Source organism: Symphalangus syndactylus, chromosome 17 (assembly GCF_028878055.3).
Source record: "Symphalangus syndactylus isolate Jambi chromosome 17, NHGRI_mSymSyn1-v2.1_pri, whole genome shotgun sequence".
In the NCBI taxonomy this organism is placed as follows: domain Eukaryota; kingdom Metazoa; phylum Chordata; class Mammalia; order Primates; family Hylobatidae; genus Symphalangus; species Symphalangus syndactylus.
The window spans coordinates 45,046,122-45,064,786 of NC_072439.2; the positions used below are offsets into that span (position 1 = coordinate 45,046,122).

At 39.9% G+C, this 18,665-nt stretch overlaps 1 protein-coding gene across 8 annotated transcripts in view; it reads left to right on the forward strand.

Moving 5' to 3' along the window:
* TMEM117 (transmembrane protein 117) overlaps positions 1-18,665 on the forward strand; it is a 610,505-nt gene that overhangs the window by 174,585 nt on the left and 417,255 nt on the right. The gene's annotated exons all lie outside the window — the stretch shown is intronic.

Here is an 18,665-nt window from a genome sequence, read left to right on the forward strand (position 1 = left end):
AAAAAATAAAGTCATAGAAATCCATATTCATAGTGAAGCCTCAGAAATGGTCTTAGTGATTGACAAAAGAATTGTCTAAGTTAAGGACTAACTCACTAATTTGATGGGATTTTCTATGCCCATGACAATAATTTAAGAAAATTAAAATGAGCTCCACTTTTCTGAAGGCAAATCTGTCATGTCCTGCCTCAGATTTCAACGGGACTAAAGAAGAGTCCCTGGAATGTGAGAAATGACTATAACTGTGTAGTGGGCAGCCTCTGAGATGGTCTCGGTGATCCCACTTCCTGGTATGAAGCCCAATCCTTTATTCTTTTCCCCTTAAGTATAGGTTGAACCCAGTGGATTCTGTTTTTAATGAATAGAATTTGATAAAAGTAATGCCATGTTGCCATGTTACTTCTTCTTCTTCTTTTTTTTTTTTTTTTTTGAGTGAGGTGTCATTTTGTCACCCAGGCTGGAGTGCAGTGGTACAGTCACAGCTCACTGCAGCCTTGACCTCCTGCTCAAATGATCTTCTCACCTCAGCCTCCTGGGTAGCTGGGATTACAGGCATGTGCCACCATGCCCAGCTAATTTTTTGTATTTTTTGTAGAAATGGGTTTCACATGTTTCCCAGGCTGGTCTTGAACTCCTGGACTCGAGTGATCCCTCTCACTTGGATTCCTAAAGTGCTGGAATTACAGGCATGAGCCACTGCACCCAGCCACATGTTACTTCTGAGGTTAGGGTGGCTTCTGTCTTACACGCTCTTTCTTGCCCTCTCTCTGGGAGCCCTCACTCTGGGGGAAGCAAGCTGCCACATTATCAGTATGTTGTCCTATGGAGAGGCTTATGTGGCAAGCAACTATCTCCAGATAATAGCCAGGAAGGACCTGAGGCCTGCCAACAACCTCATGAGGGAGTGGAAGCAGTTCCTTCCCAGATCAAGCCATGAGATGATTATAGCCTCAGCCGATGTGGTGATTATAGCCTTGTGAGAGATCCTCAGCCAGAGGATCCAGCTAAATTGTGTTCTGATTCCTGACCCACAGAAACTGAGATAATGAATGCTTTCTGTTTTAAACTGATACATTTGGTGATAATTTATTCTCTATAGGTGGATAACTAATGCACTGCATATAAAATAAAATAGTGTGTTCTGAATGATGAAAATACACAGAAACATGCGTGTGCGTGTGGACACGCACACATACAGAGAATGGCTACAAAATCCTTATGTGTGAAGGATAAGAGTTTTTCCTATGCTCTCCTGCATTCTCTGTGCTGATTTTATTTTTTGCCCTGTGTTTTTCTGGATATTTTCTTTATGTTTGTGGTAGGGGGACTTTAAAACGGTTCCACGGAATATTAGCAAATAATAAACAGAAGACTCAAGCTCAGGCATACAGACCACATATGATATTATACAGCATATATTTGGGAGAAGCACTATTGATCTTTCTTACTGAATGCAAATTTTTCCTGCGAGTTTTCATAAAGAGGATTCTCTAAAATGTAGAGAACACCTTCAGTGACATTCTTAACAACATCCTTACCGTAAACAGAACAATGAATTTTAGCCGGCTGTTTCTTTTCAAGTCTGTCAGTATGGTCTTTATTTGCAGTTTTAAGGACTAGCCTAATTGTAGCATGTGGCACCCAAGTGGAACTTACTAGCCTCCAAGGAGAATATCTTGCATATTTGACTTTTTCAACAATATCAAGTGTTATGACAAAGGAGTTCACCAAATTTCTTCTGCAGACGGATGGTTGTCTTTGGGAATGGTTTAAGTTCTACTTCTGACAAAGGAAAAAATAATTGACAGGTAACACCTTTTTTCCAGCTATATAGTTCTGTGATTTGTTGTCTATAACTTACCTTTTATTTGTTCTAAAAAGGTAAATATTCAGCTTGAAAAAGCTGCTGAAGGAAGATTAAATCCAGGCTACTTCTCATCCTATTCTGCTATAGGGGTAGCTAAAACCCTTTGCAGAATTTTAAAAAATATATCTCTTTAGCACAATACAAATTATTAGAGTCATCAGATTATAGGTGCCATATACCACATTAATTTAGGAATAATGGTGTAATGCTGTTTCAGTTACTTATGAGAAAGTACCTGTATTTAAAACTGTTTCCAGAATTGGCAGCTTTTACTGCAGCCTGCACATGGGGAAATAATTCTTACTAAAATCACTTAACACTTCCTTATGAGCTTTGTGTGACACACGGATTTATGTGCATGTCTTGTTAGTAGGAAATGAGTTTGAATTTTACATTGGTAAGTAAGAATTATATTGTAAGCGGAAATATAAAAAGATATAATAAAACTGTTTCGGCTGGTAATGTCACAGTATCACTAATCAAAGAAAGCACAACAGAGCCATAGAAATATATTTTTACTTTACAGAATGAAGTAGAAAATGCACTTTAATTGCTGTCAAGAAAAGATAGAAGCAAAATATTGTTTGTGATAGATATCTGTTAGTGTACAGTACAGATTTATCAACCGTTTAAAAATTAATTTAAAATTGGCCGGGCACGGTGGCTCATGCCTGTAATCCCAGCACTTTGGGAGGCCGAGGTGGGTGGATCATGAGGTCAGGAGTTCAAGACCAGACTGGCCAAGATGGTGAAACCCTGTCTCTACTAAAAAAATAAAAAATAAAAAAATAGCCAGGCATGGGGGCAGGCGCCTGTAATGCCAGCTACTTGGAAAGCTAAGGCAGAGAATGGCTTGAACCTGGGAGGCCGAGGTTACAGTGAGCCGAGATCGCACCACTGCACTCCAGCCTGGGCGACAGAGTGAGACTCTGTCTCAAAAAAAAAATAATAATAATAACTTAAAATTATATTTCCATCCTCGTATGAAAACCCATGGAGGCTTCTGGCATTCACCTTGTACTTCTTCCATTCTGTCATCTGGCAACTTGCTGAATATTCCTTCTCTCTCACTAAAAAGTTTCTGTGGCTGTCTCACAGTCTTGGTCTTTGCGTGAAGTCTTGCCATCATCTTGGGTGTTTCTAAAATCCATATGGTCACCTAGGGACTCTGTCAAATCATCCAGTGGATGCTTCCCAGTCATTATTCTACTTAACCTTTTTCTCTCTCCATCCCTCGACATTTATCACCATTCCTGCCTCCTGGAAATACTGTATTTCCTTGGTTCCTAACACCATTCACTCTCCTCCTCTCTTTAATCCCTCCTCTAGGTATAGCAGTATCTCCTTATCCCCAGTTTTTCTTTGCAGTTTCAGTTACCTGTGGCCAACCATGATCTGAGAATATTAAATGGAAATTTCCATAAATGAAGAATTCATAAGTTTGAAGTTGTGAGTCATTCTTGGTAGCTTGATGAACTCTTGTGCCATCTTGCCTGGGATGTGAATCATCCCTTTGTTCAGCATATCCACATTGGATATGCAGGAGGCAGGTCTTGGTTACCACCGTCTTGGTTATCAGATTGACTGTCAATGTACAACAGTGCTTGTGTTCAATGAACCCTTATTTTACTTCATAATGACCTCAGCGTGCAAGAGTAATGATGGTGGCCTGTTGTTATAATTGTTGTACTTTATTTATTTTTATTATTTATTTATTTTTTCTGAGATGGAGTCTCGCTCTGTTACCCAGGCTGGAGTGCAGTGGCTCCATCTTGGCTCACTGCAAGCTCCGCCTCCTGGGTTCACGCCATTCTCCTGCTGCAGCCTCCTGAGTAGCTGGGACTGCAGGCGCCTGCCACCACACCCAGCTAATATTTTATATTTTTAGTAGAGACAGGGTTTCACCGTGTTAGCCAGGATGGTCTCAATCTCCTGACCTCGTGATCCGCCTGCCTCGGCCTCTCAAAGTGCTGGGATTACAGGCATGAGCCACTGCACCCGGCCTGCATTACTTTATTATAAAATATTGTTGTTAAGTTCTTCCTTTGCCTAATTTAGAAATTAAACTTTATCATAGGTATGTATATATAGGAAAAAACAGTATATATAGGGTTCAGTATTATCTGTGGTTTCGGGCGTCCACTGGTGGACAAGAGGGGACTACTGTATTGCTTTTCAGTTTTCTTTGGGCTCTCATCACTCAGGGTTTTAATCATGTTTTCTTACTCTAGTTAGGCTACTTGTATGGACCTACCTTTCTAGCTTGATTGATAGTCTTTATGCAGGAGATTCTAAAATATGTATGTCTATCCTTGATTTTTTTTTCAGCTGAATATCATTCTAGCTACTAGAGACAGCCATTTGAATATGTCAACAGTATTCAACCTGGATAGTCTAAAATTGAACTCTTCACTTCTCTCACCCAACCCTTGCCACTCTCTCTGTTCCGTATCAACAAATAGCACAGTTATGTACCCAGTAGCTAAGGCCAGATGTAGATGTGTTGTTCATTCTTTTTTTTCTTCTCCCTTACCTCATGCATGTAGTAAATCACAAAGGCTTATTGATTCTACCTGCTAAGTATCTCTCAAATCCATTCAATTAGTCCTACCTTACGGCTGCTCCCCTTATTAATTCTTTCTTGGATTGCTGCAACAGTTGCCCTTCCTAGTTCAGTATGTTCATGTGGTGGTAATTCATCTAAAACATTTATATCCTTGCTTCCAACTCTTCACTGTACAACTTATCATTGTCTTCAAAATTAAGTCCAAGTCCTTCCCATGACTTTTACTACTCTTAAGTAACGGCCCCAGCTTATCTCATTATTCTGCTCTTTTGTTATTTTTGTCCAAAGGCTAAGTTCCATCCAAAGTGAACTTTTTTTAGTTCTATGAAGAAGACTTTCTTTTTCATACCTCTAGGTCTTGATATAAACCCCTTCAGCCCCTGCCCTCCATGCCTTCACTGCCTATACCCTGGCAAGCTCATACTTATTCAGGTCTCTGCTTAGACATCACTTCCTCTGGGAAAACTTTCCTAACGCCTTAAGGTCAGGTAAAATGTTTCTTCTGTGTATTCACATGGAACCATGTGTCACTCACATCATAACGTTTAGCACACCATGTCCCTCCCACCTCTAGTACCCTAGATGAAAATTATTTTTTATGTGGCAAGAATACTTAACCTGAGATCTATCCTCTTAACAAATTCTAAAATATACTTTGCATTAGTGTTAACTGTAGGCACAATGTTGCACAGCAGATGTCTAGAACCTAATCATCTTGAATAACAAAAACTTTATACTCATTGATTAGTAACTTCTCAGTTCCCCATCCCTCCAGCCCCTGGCAACCACTACTGCACTCCCTGTTTTTATGTGTTTGAATATTTTAGATACCTCATATAAGTGGAATCAAGTTTTTTATTTGCCAATTCTTAATTGGATTATTGGCTTCAGGGTGGAGCCCTTGAAGGAACATGGCCAGGATAGCATGCATTTTTAGGGCCTAATAGGCACAGCTGAAGGCAAAGACAAATCCCCAAAATTAAGGGTGCCATTTTATACTGGCTCTTGGATCCCCAACAGGAAGGAGATACTATGGGAGAAGACAGCACATACCATGCATTTCATTGCAAGGCAACCCAAAGCCAATCAACCTATTTTGTAATCAGCCCATCCCCCATGGGAGTCTCATCTCTCAGTGGGGGTGTGGGGATGTTTCTGTGTCCAGAGTTGGTTCCTTCTGGTGGGTTCTTGGTCTTGCTGACTTCAAGAATGAAGCCGTGGACCTTCGCTGTGAGTGTTACAGCTCTTAAAGGTGGCATGGACCCAAAGAGTGAGCAGCATCAGGATTTATTCTTAAGAGTGAAAGAACAAAGCTTCCACAGCATGGAAGGGGATGCAAGTGGGTTGCTGCTGCTGGCTGGGGTGGCCAGCTTTTATTCCCTTATTTGTCCCCACCCACATCCTGCTGATTGGTCCATTTTACAGAGTGCTGATTGGTCCATTTTACAAACCTCTAGCTAGCTACAGAGTGCTGATGGCTGTGTTTTTACAGAGCACAGATTGGTGCATTTTACAAACCTCTAGCTAGCTACAGAGCACTGATTGGTACATTTTACAAACCTCTTGTAAGACAGAAAAGTTCTCCAAGTCCCCTCTGGACCCAGGAAGTCCAGCTGGCTTCACCTCTCATTTGCATATCTTTCACGTGACCAAGAGCATGCTTCTGTGATTCAAATGTGCAAAGAGTTAAGTATCCCTCCCTATTAGCTATCTTTTAAAGTATATTTCCTACCTAGTTGTTACATATCAAAGCTCTCTCATAATATGAAGTGAAGGGGTAGGTTGCCCCTCCACACCTGTGGGTGTTTCTCGTTAGGTGGAACCAGAGACTTGGAAAAGAAAAAGACACAGAGACAAAGTATAGAGAAAGAAATAAGGGGGCCCAGGGGACCAGCGTTCAGCATATGGAGGATCCCGCCAGCCTCTGAGTTCCGTTAGTATTTATTGATCATTCTTGGGTGTTTCTCGGAGAGGGGGATGTGTCAGGGTCATAGGATAATAGTGGAGAGAAGTTGAGCAGATAAACGTGAACAAAGGTCTCTGCATCGTAGACAAGGTAAAGAATCAAGTGCTGTGCTTTAGATATGCATACACATAAACATCTCAATGCCTTACAGAGCAGTACTGCTGCCTGCATGCCCCACCTCCAGCCCTAATGCGGTTTTCCCCTATCTCAGTAGTTGGAACATACAATCGGGTTTTATACCGAGACATTCCATTGCCCAGGGACGGGCAGGAGACAGATGCCTTCCTCTTGTCTCAACTGCAAAGAGGCATTCCTTCCTCTTATACTAATCCTCCTCAGCACAGACCCTTTATGGGTGTCGGGCTGGGGGATGGTCAGGTCTTTCCCTTCCCACGAGGCCATATTTCAGACTATCACAGGGGGAGAAACCTTGGACAATACCTGGCTTTCCTAGGCAGAGGTCCCTGCGGCCTTCCACAGTGTTTGTGTCCCTGGGTACTTGAGATTAGGGTGTGGTGATGAGCATGCTGCCTTCAAGTGTCTGTTTAACAAAGCACATCTTGCACAGCCCTTAATCCATTTAACCCTGAATTTGACAGGGCACATGTTTCAGAGAGCATGGGGTTGGGGGTGAGGTTATAGATTAACAGCATCTCAAGGCAGAAGAATTTTTCTTAGTACAGAACAAAATGGAGTCTCCTATGTCTACTTCTTTCTACACAGACACGGTAACAATCTTATCTCTCTTTCTTTTCCCCACAATGAAGGAATTTGATACCCCCAAAACTAAAAACTTAGATAACACAGTATAAAACAGAACAGAGCCTATGATTTTGAGAGGGAACTCTCTGCTTTTAATTCCTAGGGTTTCATGAGGAAAACAGGTTTTTTCTGAAAACAGGTTTTTTCCCAAAACAGGGTCAGTGACACCTCTTTTGTTTTTCCCAAGGAGTCCCAGGCTACCAGAATTTATCTTAAGGCCTGTCATGTGTGCTTTAAGAGTGGCAAGACAAAAAATGGAGAAAAATAATTCAGTCGACTGAGAAAGAAAAAAAAATTTCCATAAAAATAAGATCCAAGAAGAGAAAAATGTAAAGGCCTTTTAAATATACTTGTAACTTGGATATCCACTTTTAATTAAGCTGAGCACTCTTTAAGAAAATCCTTTTAAATCCCTTGTTACTTGACTTTAGCCACACCAAGCAGTTAAGATTTTCAGCTTTTGAACTTTACAAAAAGTAACCTCACAGGTGAAACCAAGAAGCCTTAATTAGGTTATGACTTAACTGAGAGTGTACAAGGAATTTTCAAAGGGGGTGATAAGCAGTTTTTGAAACTGTCATTGCGTTTGGTTGAAAGTGTGAGACAAGACCAGCAGCTCTTTGCAATGGCATGTAATTTCAGATTATCATGTACTTACTGCTGCAAGAGCCTGATATTCAAAGCTGCTACAGCAATTTGGGGTTCTTGGCTTTGGACTGCTTTCCCAGATGTTATAATTCTTTCTGGGACACTTATTTAGAAGTCTACTATCAAGGAAGCCACATGTGAACTTCTTTGACTATTCCTAAATCAGGATCATAACCCATTTTCATATGCCACATTATAGTGACTTTAAAATTGTTTAAGTAGAAATGTTTGCTTGGGTAGTGAGACTTTTTAGAAGCAAAAAATACTATTTTGTATCTTTTTTTGTCAGTTTAGATTATGTTAAACAAGAAATCTTTTGGATTATACCAGAATTTACTTGGCTCTTTCTACAGAACTTTTCTAGTCATCAGACGATAGAAAAAGGGCTTGATTAAATTGAATCAAGTAACTTTCTATATCCTTCAGTGATTTGACTTTAAGCCACAGTTGGAAGAGAACAGTTTCCTGCCTTTGTCAGGTTCTGGAAAGATTTATTTGTTTCACTACCTATTTCTTCACTTGACACAGAGTGGTGGCACGTTACTGTTTTTTCTTGGGGACTGAAGTGTCTAGAGAAACTCTTAATTGTACTTTTCTAGTTGAATCCCAGTATTAAAGGCTTTTAAGTAAACTTTAGCATTTTGAAATCTGACTTTATTCAGAAAATAAATTTTATAGGAGAATATTAATATTATGTATTTAAAATTAACGGATATATAGCTGGGAATTATCCTTTAGAAAGTGTGTTTTGTAAAGGACTTGTTCTATTTCTGAGTTCTTGTTTCTTTCACATGTTTTAAGAAAGTGCTGAATGATTGATTAAATAAACTTTAGATTGGTTAACACCTGATATTGAGAAGACTGCGCCTTGGAATTTCTGTTTTAATTTCTCTTTATCCTCTTGTCTAATAACTATGATAGGCGATATTTATGATCTGTCTTTGTATCTCAACTTACCTTGTTCCAGATGTACATTTTTGATGTCTTTTTTTCCAGTTATCATGTATTTAATATAATTTCCTCAACTTTGCTACAACATGGAAATAGATTTTTTTACTAAAAATTATAAAGTAATTATGTCTTCTATATTTATATTCTTAATAATATTGACCTATCTGTTAATAATGTGTAATGCTAATGAATAACTTAGTTTCCTTAGTGTTAGTTTCCATGATGTTATAATTAACATCCCTACCTATGAAAATGTAGGGAGCTGTCTGAAGCCCAGGAAGGTCAGGAAGGTGTTAAGAACCAGGACAATGCATTTAACGTATCACAATCAAAATGCCATTCAGCCTTTGCCCTCAATATTTGACAAAAAATGAATTTGTCATTGTCTCACAAATATCCTGCCATGAGCTACCACTTGTCTGCCTTGTAACTCATCTTTTCCATGACCTAGTTCTTAACCTGGTTTTTGTCTTTAAGTTGTCACTATAAAATCTCTCACTGGAAGATATCTTTGGTTGCATTGTTCCTCTTATTAGTCTCAACACCTCATATTATTATATCAAAGGGTATGGTCAGGAAGACAAATTGTATTCGCTAGAGGAAAAATGAAATTAGTTCTGTGAGCCCTTGACTCTATATATTTGTAGTGGTTTTGGAGTCAGACAAACTCTGCTTCAAATCCTGCTGCTGCCACCTCTCAAACTCTCTCGTCCCAGGTATAATAATTATAGATAATAGTTATCAAGACCTAACTCTTTTCCAGGTACTGTATTACGTGATTGATGCTTTCTGCTTTTTAGTCAAGCATAATGAATTGTATCACAAAGCCACTGGGTTTCCAGCGAAGATCACCTTTGTTTAATGGATAAAACAAAGGTGATTTTATTTAATGCTCATGACAGTTTAGGAGGAGAGACAGACCACTAACAGAGGTTAAGTAGTTTGCTGAGAGTCATGTAGCCGATACCATGTCAGGCAGACTCAGAATTCAAATGCAGGCTTTCTCTCTCCAGAGAACTGGCAGTGTTAGCTACGTGGAGTTTTCCTAGGTATGAAGTAAAAATGATAATATCGTATCTACTTTATAGGATTAGTGTGGTGATTAAGTCATAGAATATCTGAAAAATACATTCTCTTCTGTTTAAAATAAACTTATTCACCAAGCATTAGCAGACTCTCAGGGTACATTGCTTTTATCCATTAAACAAAGGTGATCTGTGCTGGAAACCCAGTGGCTTTGTGATGCAATTCATTATGCTGGACTAAAAAGCAGAAAGCATTATGGCTTTAGGATGACATGGAAAAACATACACTGAAAAGACTGATAGCTGGATGACCCTCCATAGTATCTAGCGGCGTGTCACTGGGCTCTGGATCTGCCAGATTCCTCAGCCTATCAGTCTTTGGGATGATGGTGAGAGAAGTAGCTAAAGGAATCAGAATTACAAAAAGTATCCATGGGATGGTGTGATGGCTTGAAAGTACCAGGACTGAAATGAGAGACAACTTTAAATTCTACACTTGTATTAAATATCTCCCCCAAATATAGAGAAGTTTGTTTTTAGTAAAGCACTTACACTTCTAGTCGACTGGAGGCTAAATGGGAATCACCAGTGTGACATGACTGTTAAAGGAGCTAATGAGTCATAGGTAGCATTGTTTTCTAAAATAAGGAAATTAATAGTACACCACAGTATCAGACCATGTTGCCAAGTCTGTCCTGCAGACTGTGGCAGAGCAACAGATGAAAGGATTTCTCAGACACAGGTATCCAGTAAAAGAGTGGGATAGGGGACTGCTGGCACTAGGGGCCCAAGAGAGTTAGCAGCCCCCCTAAGCCAGCAATGCTCACATTTATTTAGTACAGATTTAATGACAAAGGCTTGGAGCAAACACAATTTGTGGGTAATAAACATTGTCGACCCCCGAGTAGAGAGCATCCTGAGCATGAATGATCAAAGGTTGGTTTCTGGAGACAGGAGTAAACAACTTTATCTAGATAGATTTCTTACATTCCCTTATTATCTGCCCTCACCCTTTGCCACGGTAAGAACAGCTGCCTTCAGCTCATTCTTCCCTGAAGCTTTGCAAAACCTCCTGGCCTTCCAAGAAGGCCCTATAATTTTTATAATTTTTATAACTTTTCCTACCACCCTGACTGATCTCCTATATCTCCCCCTTTTCTGATTTTTGCATCAGGTTTTGTTGATTGAAGAGTATAGATGTATGTAGCAACAGGTTTGTCAGGCGCCATGGTTATAACTCGTATTCTGGCTTTGCATCCTAGAATTAGTAAATAACATAAGACAAACATGAGTGTAATCGGTAACATTCTTTTCTAATCAAAGAGTGACATGTAGTATTACTTGGCACCTCAGTTCAATGTGTGCCATTACTAAGGAACCCCCAACTGGGGCTTTGTTAACCCCTTTCAGCTAAGCAGCTATGTTATTAGAGACTGCCCAAGTAACAGGGTGGAAGAAAGGCAGATCTAAGAGATGAGCCTAATAGAGTGTAGCAGGTGCAGGTTGCAGGCAGAGTGAGAGCATAAAAAGGATCAATACCCTATGTGAGTTGTAGTGTACAACAGAGAGCATAGCAAGGAACAGATTATCTGGAGTGAATGGTGTGTTTCTGGAGCAGGATTCACTCAGCCTCCTGAGTTGTCTTCTTCAGCATCTCCTAGGTAATGTCTGGGGCTTGTAATCATCCGAGGAAGCTGCATCGTCCAGGGCTGCAGGTTCTGCAGGGACATTTCCTTCATTTCTGACACCAGGTTGGATCCAGCCATGCCATGATATGGTTTGATGTGTCATGCTGGAATCCACAGAGGACCTGAGGGGGTGTGAACACAAGCATATTCTCTTCCCCATGTTAGCAATTCGTTTGGACCACAACATACATTACTGTTTATGTCTTTGCATAAAACTGTGCGTTTTATGTCTGGAGAGGTTTTAGCAAGGTGCTTTTCTATAGCTGATTGAAATTTATTATTTAAATTTAAGAAATTAAGGGTAAATAAGGCTTGTGCTAGTAGTGTTGCAGGGTCTTTACTCATATTCCCCCTTTTTTGTTTTCTGAGCATTTTTTAAGAGTGGAGTGGACACATTCTACTATGGCCTGTCCTTGAGAGTTATACAGGATGCCTGTGGAATGTTGGAAGTTCCACATGTGGCAAAATTGTTGAAATTGTGAGCTGGCATAAGTCGGACCATTGTCAGTTTTAATTTTTGTGGGCCACCCCATAAATGCAAAAGTTGAGAGAAGATGTTTAATAACATATTTGTTGGACTTTCCAGGAAAAGCCTGTGTGCTAATTAGGTGAGAATAGGTATGAGTGGATACATGTACATATGTAGTTTTAGTTTTGTGAATTCAGGGACATGTGTAACATCTGTTTGCCATAACTGATTAGGTTCTAGTCCTCTAGGGTTAGCACCTGTTGAAGGAGGGAACATGCCTGTGAGCTGGCAATCTGGGCATTGCAGGATAATTTGTTTAGCTAGTCTTTACGTAAGTTGAAATTGTTTAGTTAAGTTCTTCCAATTTTGGTGGAAAAGTTGATGCGATTGGGTGGCTTGGTCAAGCAGTGAGGTCATAACTTGCAGGTCTGCTTGATTATTACCATAAGCCAGTGGGCCAGGCAGTGAGCTGTGGGCTTGAATATGTGTGATAAAAATAGGATGTGTACATTGATCTAGCAATTGCTGAAGTCAAAGAAAAAGTGCACACAGGGTGGGCTCAAGAGTGGTCTTAATGAGGGCTGTTTCAAGGTTCTGCAGTAAATAAACAGAGTAAGCAGAGTCACTAATAATATTGATAGGCTGAGCAGAAAAGGTCTCCAGGGCCAATATTAAGGCTCTAACCTCAGCTCTCTGAGTGTTAGTAAGTCCAGAACGAGTGAGAGAATTATGCGGTCTCCACCAAACAGCCACTTTTCCATTTTTACCAGAGCTGTCAGTAAAAGGTGTTAAAACTTTAGGTATGGGGGAGTGAACTACTTTTGTAGGCACAACTACAGGAGAACGAGATAAGAAGTGAATTAGTTTGTCAGCAGGAAGGGCATGCTCTATATGGCCTGTATAATCAGAGAGTGTTATCTGAAGATCTAGAGATAGGGGCAATATTGCTTCCAATTGCTTTTTACTTAAAGTAATTCTTATGACATCAAGGTCATAACCTAGCAACTGATTGCATCATCTGCAGCCTGTATAGATGACTTTACTAACTAGCTGGATATAGGGAGATAGTGTTTTAGTCCCAGTATGTGAGCAAAAATCTCATTCTAGGAAGTGTAGCCTTGGGGCCATCTGTCCTATTAATCTTGTTGGGGAATGTTTAGTAGGAAAAACAAACAATTGGACTGAATATTTTGGGTCTATGCAATCTAGTTGCCTCTGAGAAATAGTGTGCTCTATATCCTTAATTTCCCTTTTTGCTGCAGGAGTTAAATGCCTGGGAGAGTCTAGAGCTGTATTGCCTTTTGGGATAGAAAACAGGTTTTGTAACTTATCAGTAGTTATGTTCAAGGAGGGGCGAAGCCAATTAATATCGCCCAGTCATTTTTGATAATCATTTAAGGTGTGCAAGTTGCTTGTATTTAACCTTTTGAGGTCTTATTGACCAGGAAGTTAGTATGTATCCAAGATATTTCCAAGGAGAAGACAATTGTACTTTCTCAGGTCCTATGATTAAACTTCTTAACTGTGTATTCTTTATGACAGAGGCATATAAACTTAAAAGTTCTGGCTCCATTGGGGCTACTAGTAAAGTATCATCTATAAAATGAATAATCTTGCAATTAGGAAATTTTTTTCTACTGGGGAGCAAAGCCTGATTTACATGATACTGTCACATGGTAGGACTGTTTAGCATTCCTTGAGGAAGTACTTTCCAATGAAATTGGTGAGCTGGCCTTTCATTATTGATAGTTGGTATTGTAAACGCAAATTTTTCTCTGTCCTGTTTTGCAAGGGGAATAGTATAAAAGCAGTCTTTTAAGTCAACAAAGACTATAGGCTGATCTTGAGGAATCACTGTGGGGGAAGGGAGGGCCTGTTGAAGGGGCCCCATAGGTTGCAGATTAGCATTGATAGCCCATAAGTCATGCAAAAGTCTCCATTTGCAAGATCTTTTGGGAATGACAAAAATGGGCAATTCCAGAGGCTGTTTGATGATTCTGTATGGCCAGCTTTTAATTGTTCCTCAACTAATTCATGGGCTCGTAATTTCTCTTCCTTTAAAGGCTACCGTTCTATCCAAATAGGATTTTGAGAGAGCTGTGTCGGGGTAGGGGAGGAATAACAGTGGCCATTAGTAGAAAGAGGTCTGCCGAGTGACCTCAATCAACCCTCTTGTAAATGGGCTAGTGGCTCCATTTTCTCTAATGCTTTTTCTTATCTCTTTATAAGCGTCAAAAGAAATGGGTTCATAGACCTGATTGCCTTGTCGATCTTGCATTACTGGGCAGGCTAAGAGCTCCCCTTCTAATGACACTTGCCTAAGATAGAGTCCCACAGCTGTAGTGTATCCCTTGTCTTTTTTCCAATTTATTGGAGGAGGGGGCTTAGGCAAAACCTCTGTTTCCTCTTTGTTATTTTTGCCCAGTAATGGCTTGGCTGAGGGAGAAGGAGGAGGTGGTAAGGCAGGTGATAGTTCTTCCTCCCTTCCCTTTTTAGGCTCTTCTGTGTAGAGCAAGACCAAAGCAGCCCTAACTAAAGCCCATAATGTTAGAGTTGTTACTGGGACCCTTTGCTTTTGTGCATGATGTTGTTTAAGATTTCTTCCCACTTGTTCCCAGAGTTCTACATCTAGCGTACCTTCTTCTAGGAACCATAGGTTATGGGTACAACAGTTTGCATTAGGTTCCTTAATTGAGCCTATGAAACCGAGGCTGTGGTAGCTTTAAGCAGTTGGTTCAATACTTTCATATACTGTTGCTTTATATACTGTTGTCCCATGATGAAACCCTAGCCTGAATAATTCCCTTAAACTTGGAAATCCCGAGTGGGCACCAATGACTTACTGACTTACTGACTGCGCAGTCTCTTCACTTCCATTTTAGAGGGTTCTATTGTGATCCGTTGCAGTATTCCTCACATGGGGCACCACCTGCTAAGTCTGTCCTGCAGACTCTGGCCAAGCAACAGATGAAAGAAGTACTCAGACACAGGTATCCAGTAAAAGAGCAGGCTAGGGGACTGCTGGCACTAGGGGCTGAAGAGAGTTAGCAGCCCCCCAAGCCAGCGATGCTCACATTTATTTAGTACAGATTTAATGATGAAAGCTTGGAGCAAACACGATCTGTGGGTAACAAACATTGTTGACTCCCTGAGTAGAGAGCAGTCTTGAGCGTGAATGATCAAAAGTTGGTTTCTGGAGACAGGAGTAAACAAAGTTATCTAGATAGGTTTCTTTACATTCCTTTATTATCTGCCCTCGCCCTTTGCCCCAGGGTAAGAACAGCTGCTTTCAGCTCATTCTTCCCTGAAGCTTTGCAAAACCTCCCGGCCTTCCAGGAAAGTTTGCGTCTTTCCCTATAATTTTTATAACTTTTCCCACAACCCTGAACGATCTCCTACACCATGTCTAGCACATTTTCACCACATCTCAAGTCTATATTCTTGAAGATTCATTGGCCATTTGATTATATTTGGAGGCCAGACCACTTGAATAAAGGCTTTTCTGACAATTTTATTTCAGGAATTGTTTAATCTGGGTTTTAGCCTGGGGAATATTATCACTATCTTCAAATACTTGAAGAGCCGTCATGTATAATTGGGAGTAGACTTTATCTGTATAGTGCTGGAGGACAGAAAGAGGAAGGATGAATGGAGCATAGTTATAGAGCTTCAGTTGGGGCTTAATATAAGCAATAACTTTTTAACTGTTAGAGCCACGTAAAACTAAAGTGCCTGGTTTGTTGGTAAAGCAATGCGTTCCTTACTGGTAGAAGTGTTCGAGAAACTACTAGATAGACTGCCTATCAGGCAGAATATAGATAAGATTTCTGCTTTGAGTGATTGGTTAAACCTTCTGACTTCTAATGCCTCTACCTAGTCCAAAATTCTTTAGTATTACAAAAAAGATACAACTGTTTGCAATAGAGCAAAGTATTGCCTCAAAATGAAATCTAAATGAAGAGAAAATGGGTTCTACTACAAAAATTACCTTTTCAAGAGATGTTCACTCATATATGGAATTGCAAAGAAAAAAAAATGTAGGTATCATAGAAGCAGAGAGTAGAACAGTGATTACCAGAGATAGGAACGTGAGGGGGCGGAGAGAATGGGGAGAGGTTGGTCAAAGAGCAGAGAGTTACAATTAGGAGGAGTAAGTTGTGGTATTCTATTGCACAGTAGGGTGATGATGGTTAACAGTAAGTATTGTATATTACACAATAGTTAGAAGAGAGCCTTTGAATGTTCTCATCACAAAGAAAGGATAAATGCATGAGGTGATGGATACACCAAATACCCTGACTTGATCATTATACAACATATATATGTATCAAAACACTAAATTCTACCCTGTAAATATGTAGAATTACAATATGCCAATGAAAAATTAAAAAATTTCATTTTGATATATAAATAGGAACGTGAGTTCATTATTTTAAGGTGAGACTACAAATGTCAGAGAAACCAGATGTGTGGGTCAGCTAAAATAGTTTCCCTGAGGAATACAAAATGATCAGAAGGGTCCAGGGTGAGGCGAATCTGAGTAAGGGAAATGGGTGCACTATTGAGTGGCTAATGACATCAGGTTCTAATGTATCCATGTTCACAAAAGGGAGATATCTGGTAGGCAAACTCGGTCTACACTCTGGCTTCATGTTAGGTACAGGAAAATATGGTTACTGCTAAGAAACCCCGATACTCTTGTTTTCTAACCATTTTTTTTAATTAAATGCATTAAAAAAGAATACCTTCTACCTTTTCTACATTATGTAATTATTTAATCTACTTCCCTACATATACTTGACAAATTATTGAGATGGCTTCGTAATATTTTCCGCTTAGCTCATTCTGGGAGAAGAGCTTCTTTTCCTCTTAAAAATTATCTTGTGTGCTTATCCCTTTCAGGAAAAATCACACCCCAAATTGCTCAGTCACAATCTCTCCTGGGAGATAAACTGTGAATAGAATGACTCTTCTTTTACTTTTTCCATCATATTGCCAAATAGAACACAGAGAGTATTCACATATTATGTATTTTGTTTAGAAGCTCAGCTATCAAAGACTTGAACTATACAAATTTCCCAGAGAAGGTATTTTGACCCCTTCCGTATGCTACCTCATTTTCCCTGGCCAATGATATCCTTAATCTATAGCTTCTCAAGCAGATAACAGATCTCATTTTAAAATTCTTGTTATAAAGTTGAATAAATACTATGCAGTTAAAGGAGTTGCATCATAAACCACCTCAACGTTTAGAAGCTTAAAACAGTGGCCATTTTATTTGATTGCTGATCTGTGGGCCAGCAATTCAGGTTGGGCTTAGCTGGATATTCTTTTGCCCATCTCAAACAGCTGTTTTCTGACATGCTTTAAGATGACCTTACTCACGTTTGGTGGTTCTGGCTGTTTGCAGGACTACAAGTCTCTGGTAGGCTTTGCGGGTTTGTTTACATGGTGGCAGCCTTCCAAAAGTAGCAAGAAAGAGTTCCCAGCACCAAGAGGGCAAGACCCAGTGGATGAGCAATTCTTAAACTTCTGTTTGTGTCATGTTGGCTAATACCTCTTTGGCCAAAGTAAGTCCCATGGCCAAGTTCATAGTCTGTGAGGAAGAGGACCATGCAGGGTCATGGATACAGGGAGGTATAATACACTAGGAGTCGCTGCTGTAGCCTCTATCACAGTTTGTGCATACATTTATAGGTTGGTGCAAAAGTAATTGTGGTTTTTGCTGTTACTTCCAGTGGCAAAAACTGCAATTACTTTTGCACCAACCATATATATATATATATATATATATATATATGGTTGGCATTTAATATTTGGCTTTGATCAACATAATATGAGGATTTACTTTATATATAAGTAACAAAGAGTAGTGTGAACAGGAGGGAATTAATCTACATTAAGAACTTATGATGTGTCAATAACTTTACATATTTTATCTCATTTAATTTTATAAACTCAGAGTGAAAAAAACTGAGATGCAAGGAAGGTAAGTAACGTGTCCAAGGTCACAGTTAGCACTTTACACTCCAGTCTATGGAGCTCAACAAGCATTAAAAAGATCAAAAAAGAACAGAATAAAAAATATCAGTAATGCATATATTAATAATAGGTATTTTTTCATAAACTGTATTTGCTTTTTTGTGTTGGCTCACAATGCATAATAGAATTCTTGCCATGAATTGTTTGTTTTTTGTTTTACACTTGAAAGCCACTGTTACCCCATATAGACTCCCATAAGCATATGAAACCAGAATGGTCAGAACCAGAGGGGACTGAAAGTATATCATGGCTGAGTGGGGTGGCTCACGCCTGTAATCCCAGCACTTTGGGAGGCCTAGGCGGGCGGGTCACTTGAGGTCAGGAGTTTGAGGCCAGCCTGGCCAACATGGTGAAACCCCGTCTCTACTAAAAATACAAAAGTTAGTCAGATGCAGTGGTGCACATCTGTAGTCCCAGCTGCTCGGGAGGCTGAGGCATGAGAATTGCCCGAACCCGGGATGCGAGGTTTCAGTGAGCCGAGATCACGTCACTGCACTCCAGCCTGGGCGACAGAGTGAGACTCCATAACAACAACAACAACAACAACAACAACACCAACAGCAGCAACAACAACAACAACAAAAGCATATCATTAGCTTCCCACTCCTGATTTAGCTGAAAGGTGTACTATGACTACTATATTACATTGAGATAGTGTTTTCATCAGATGAACACCTGACC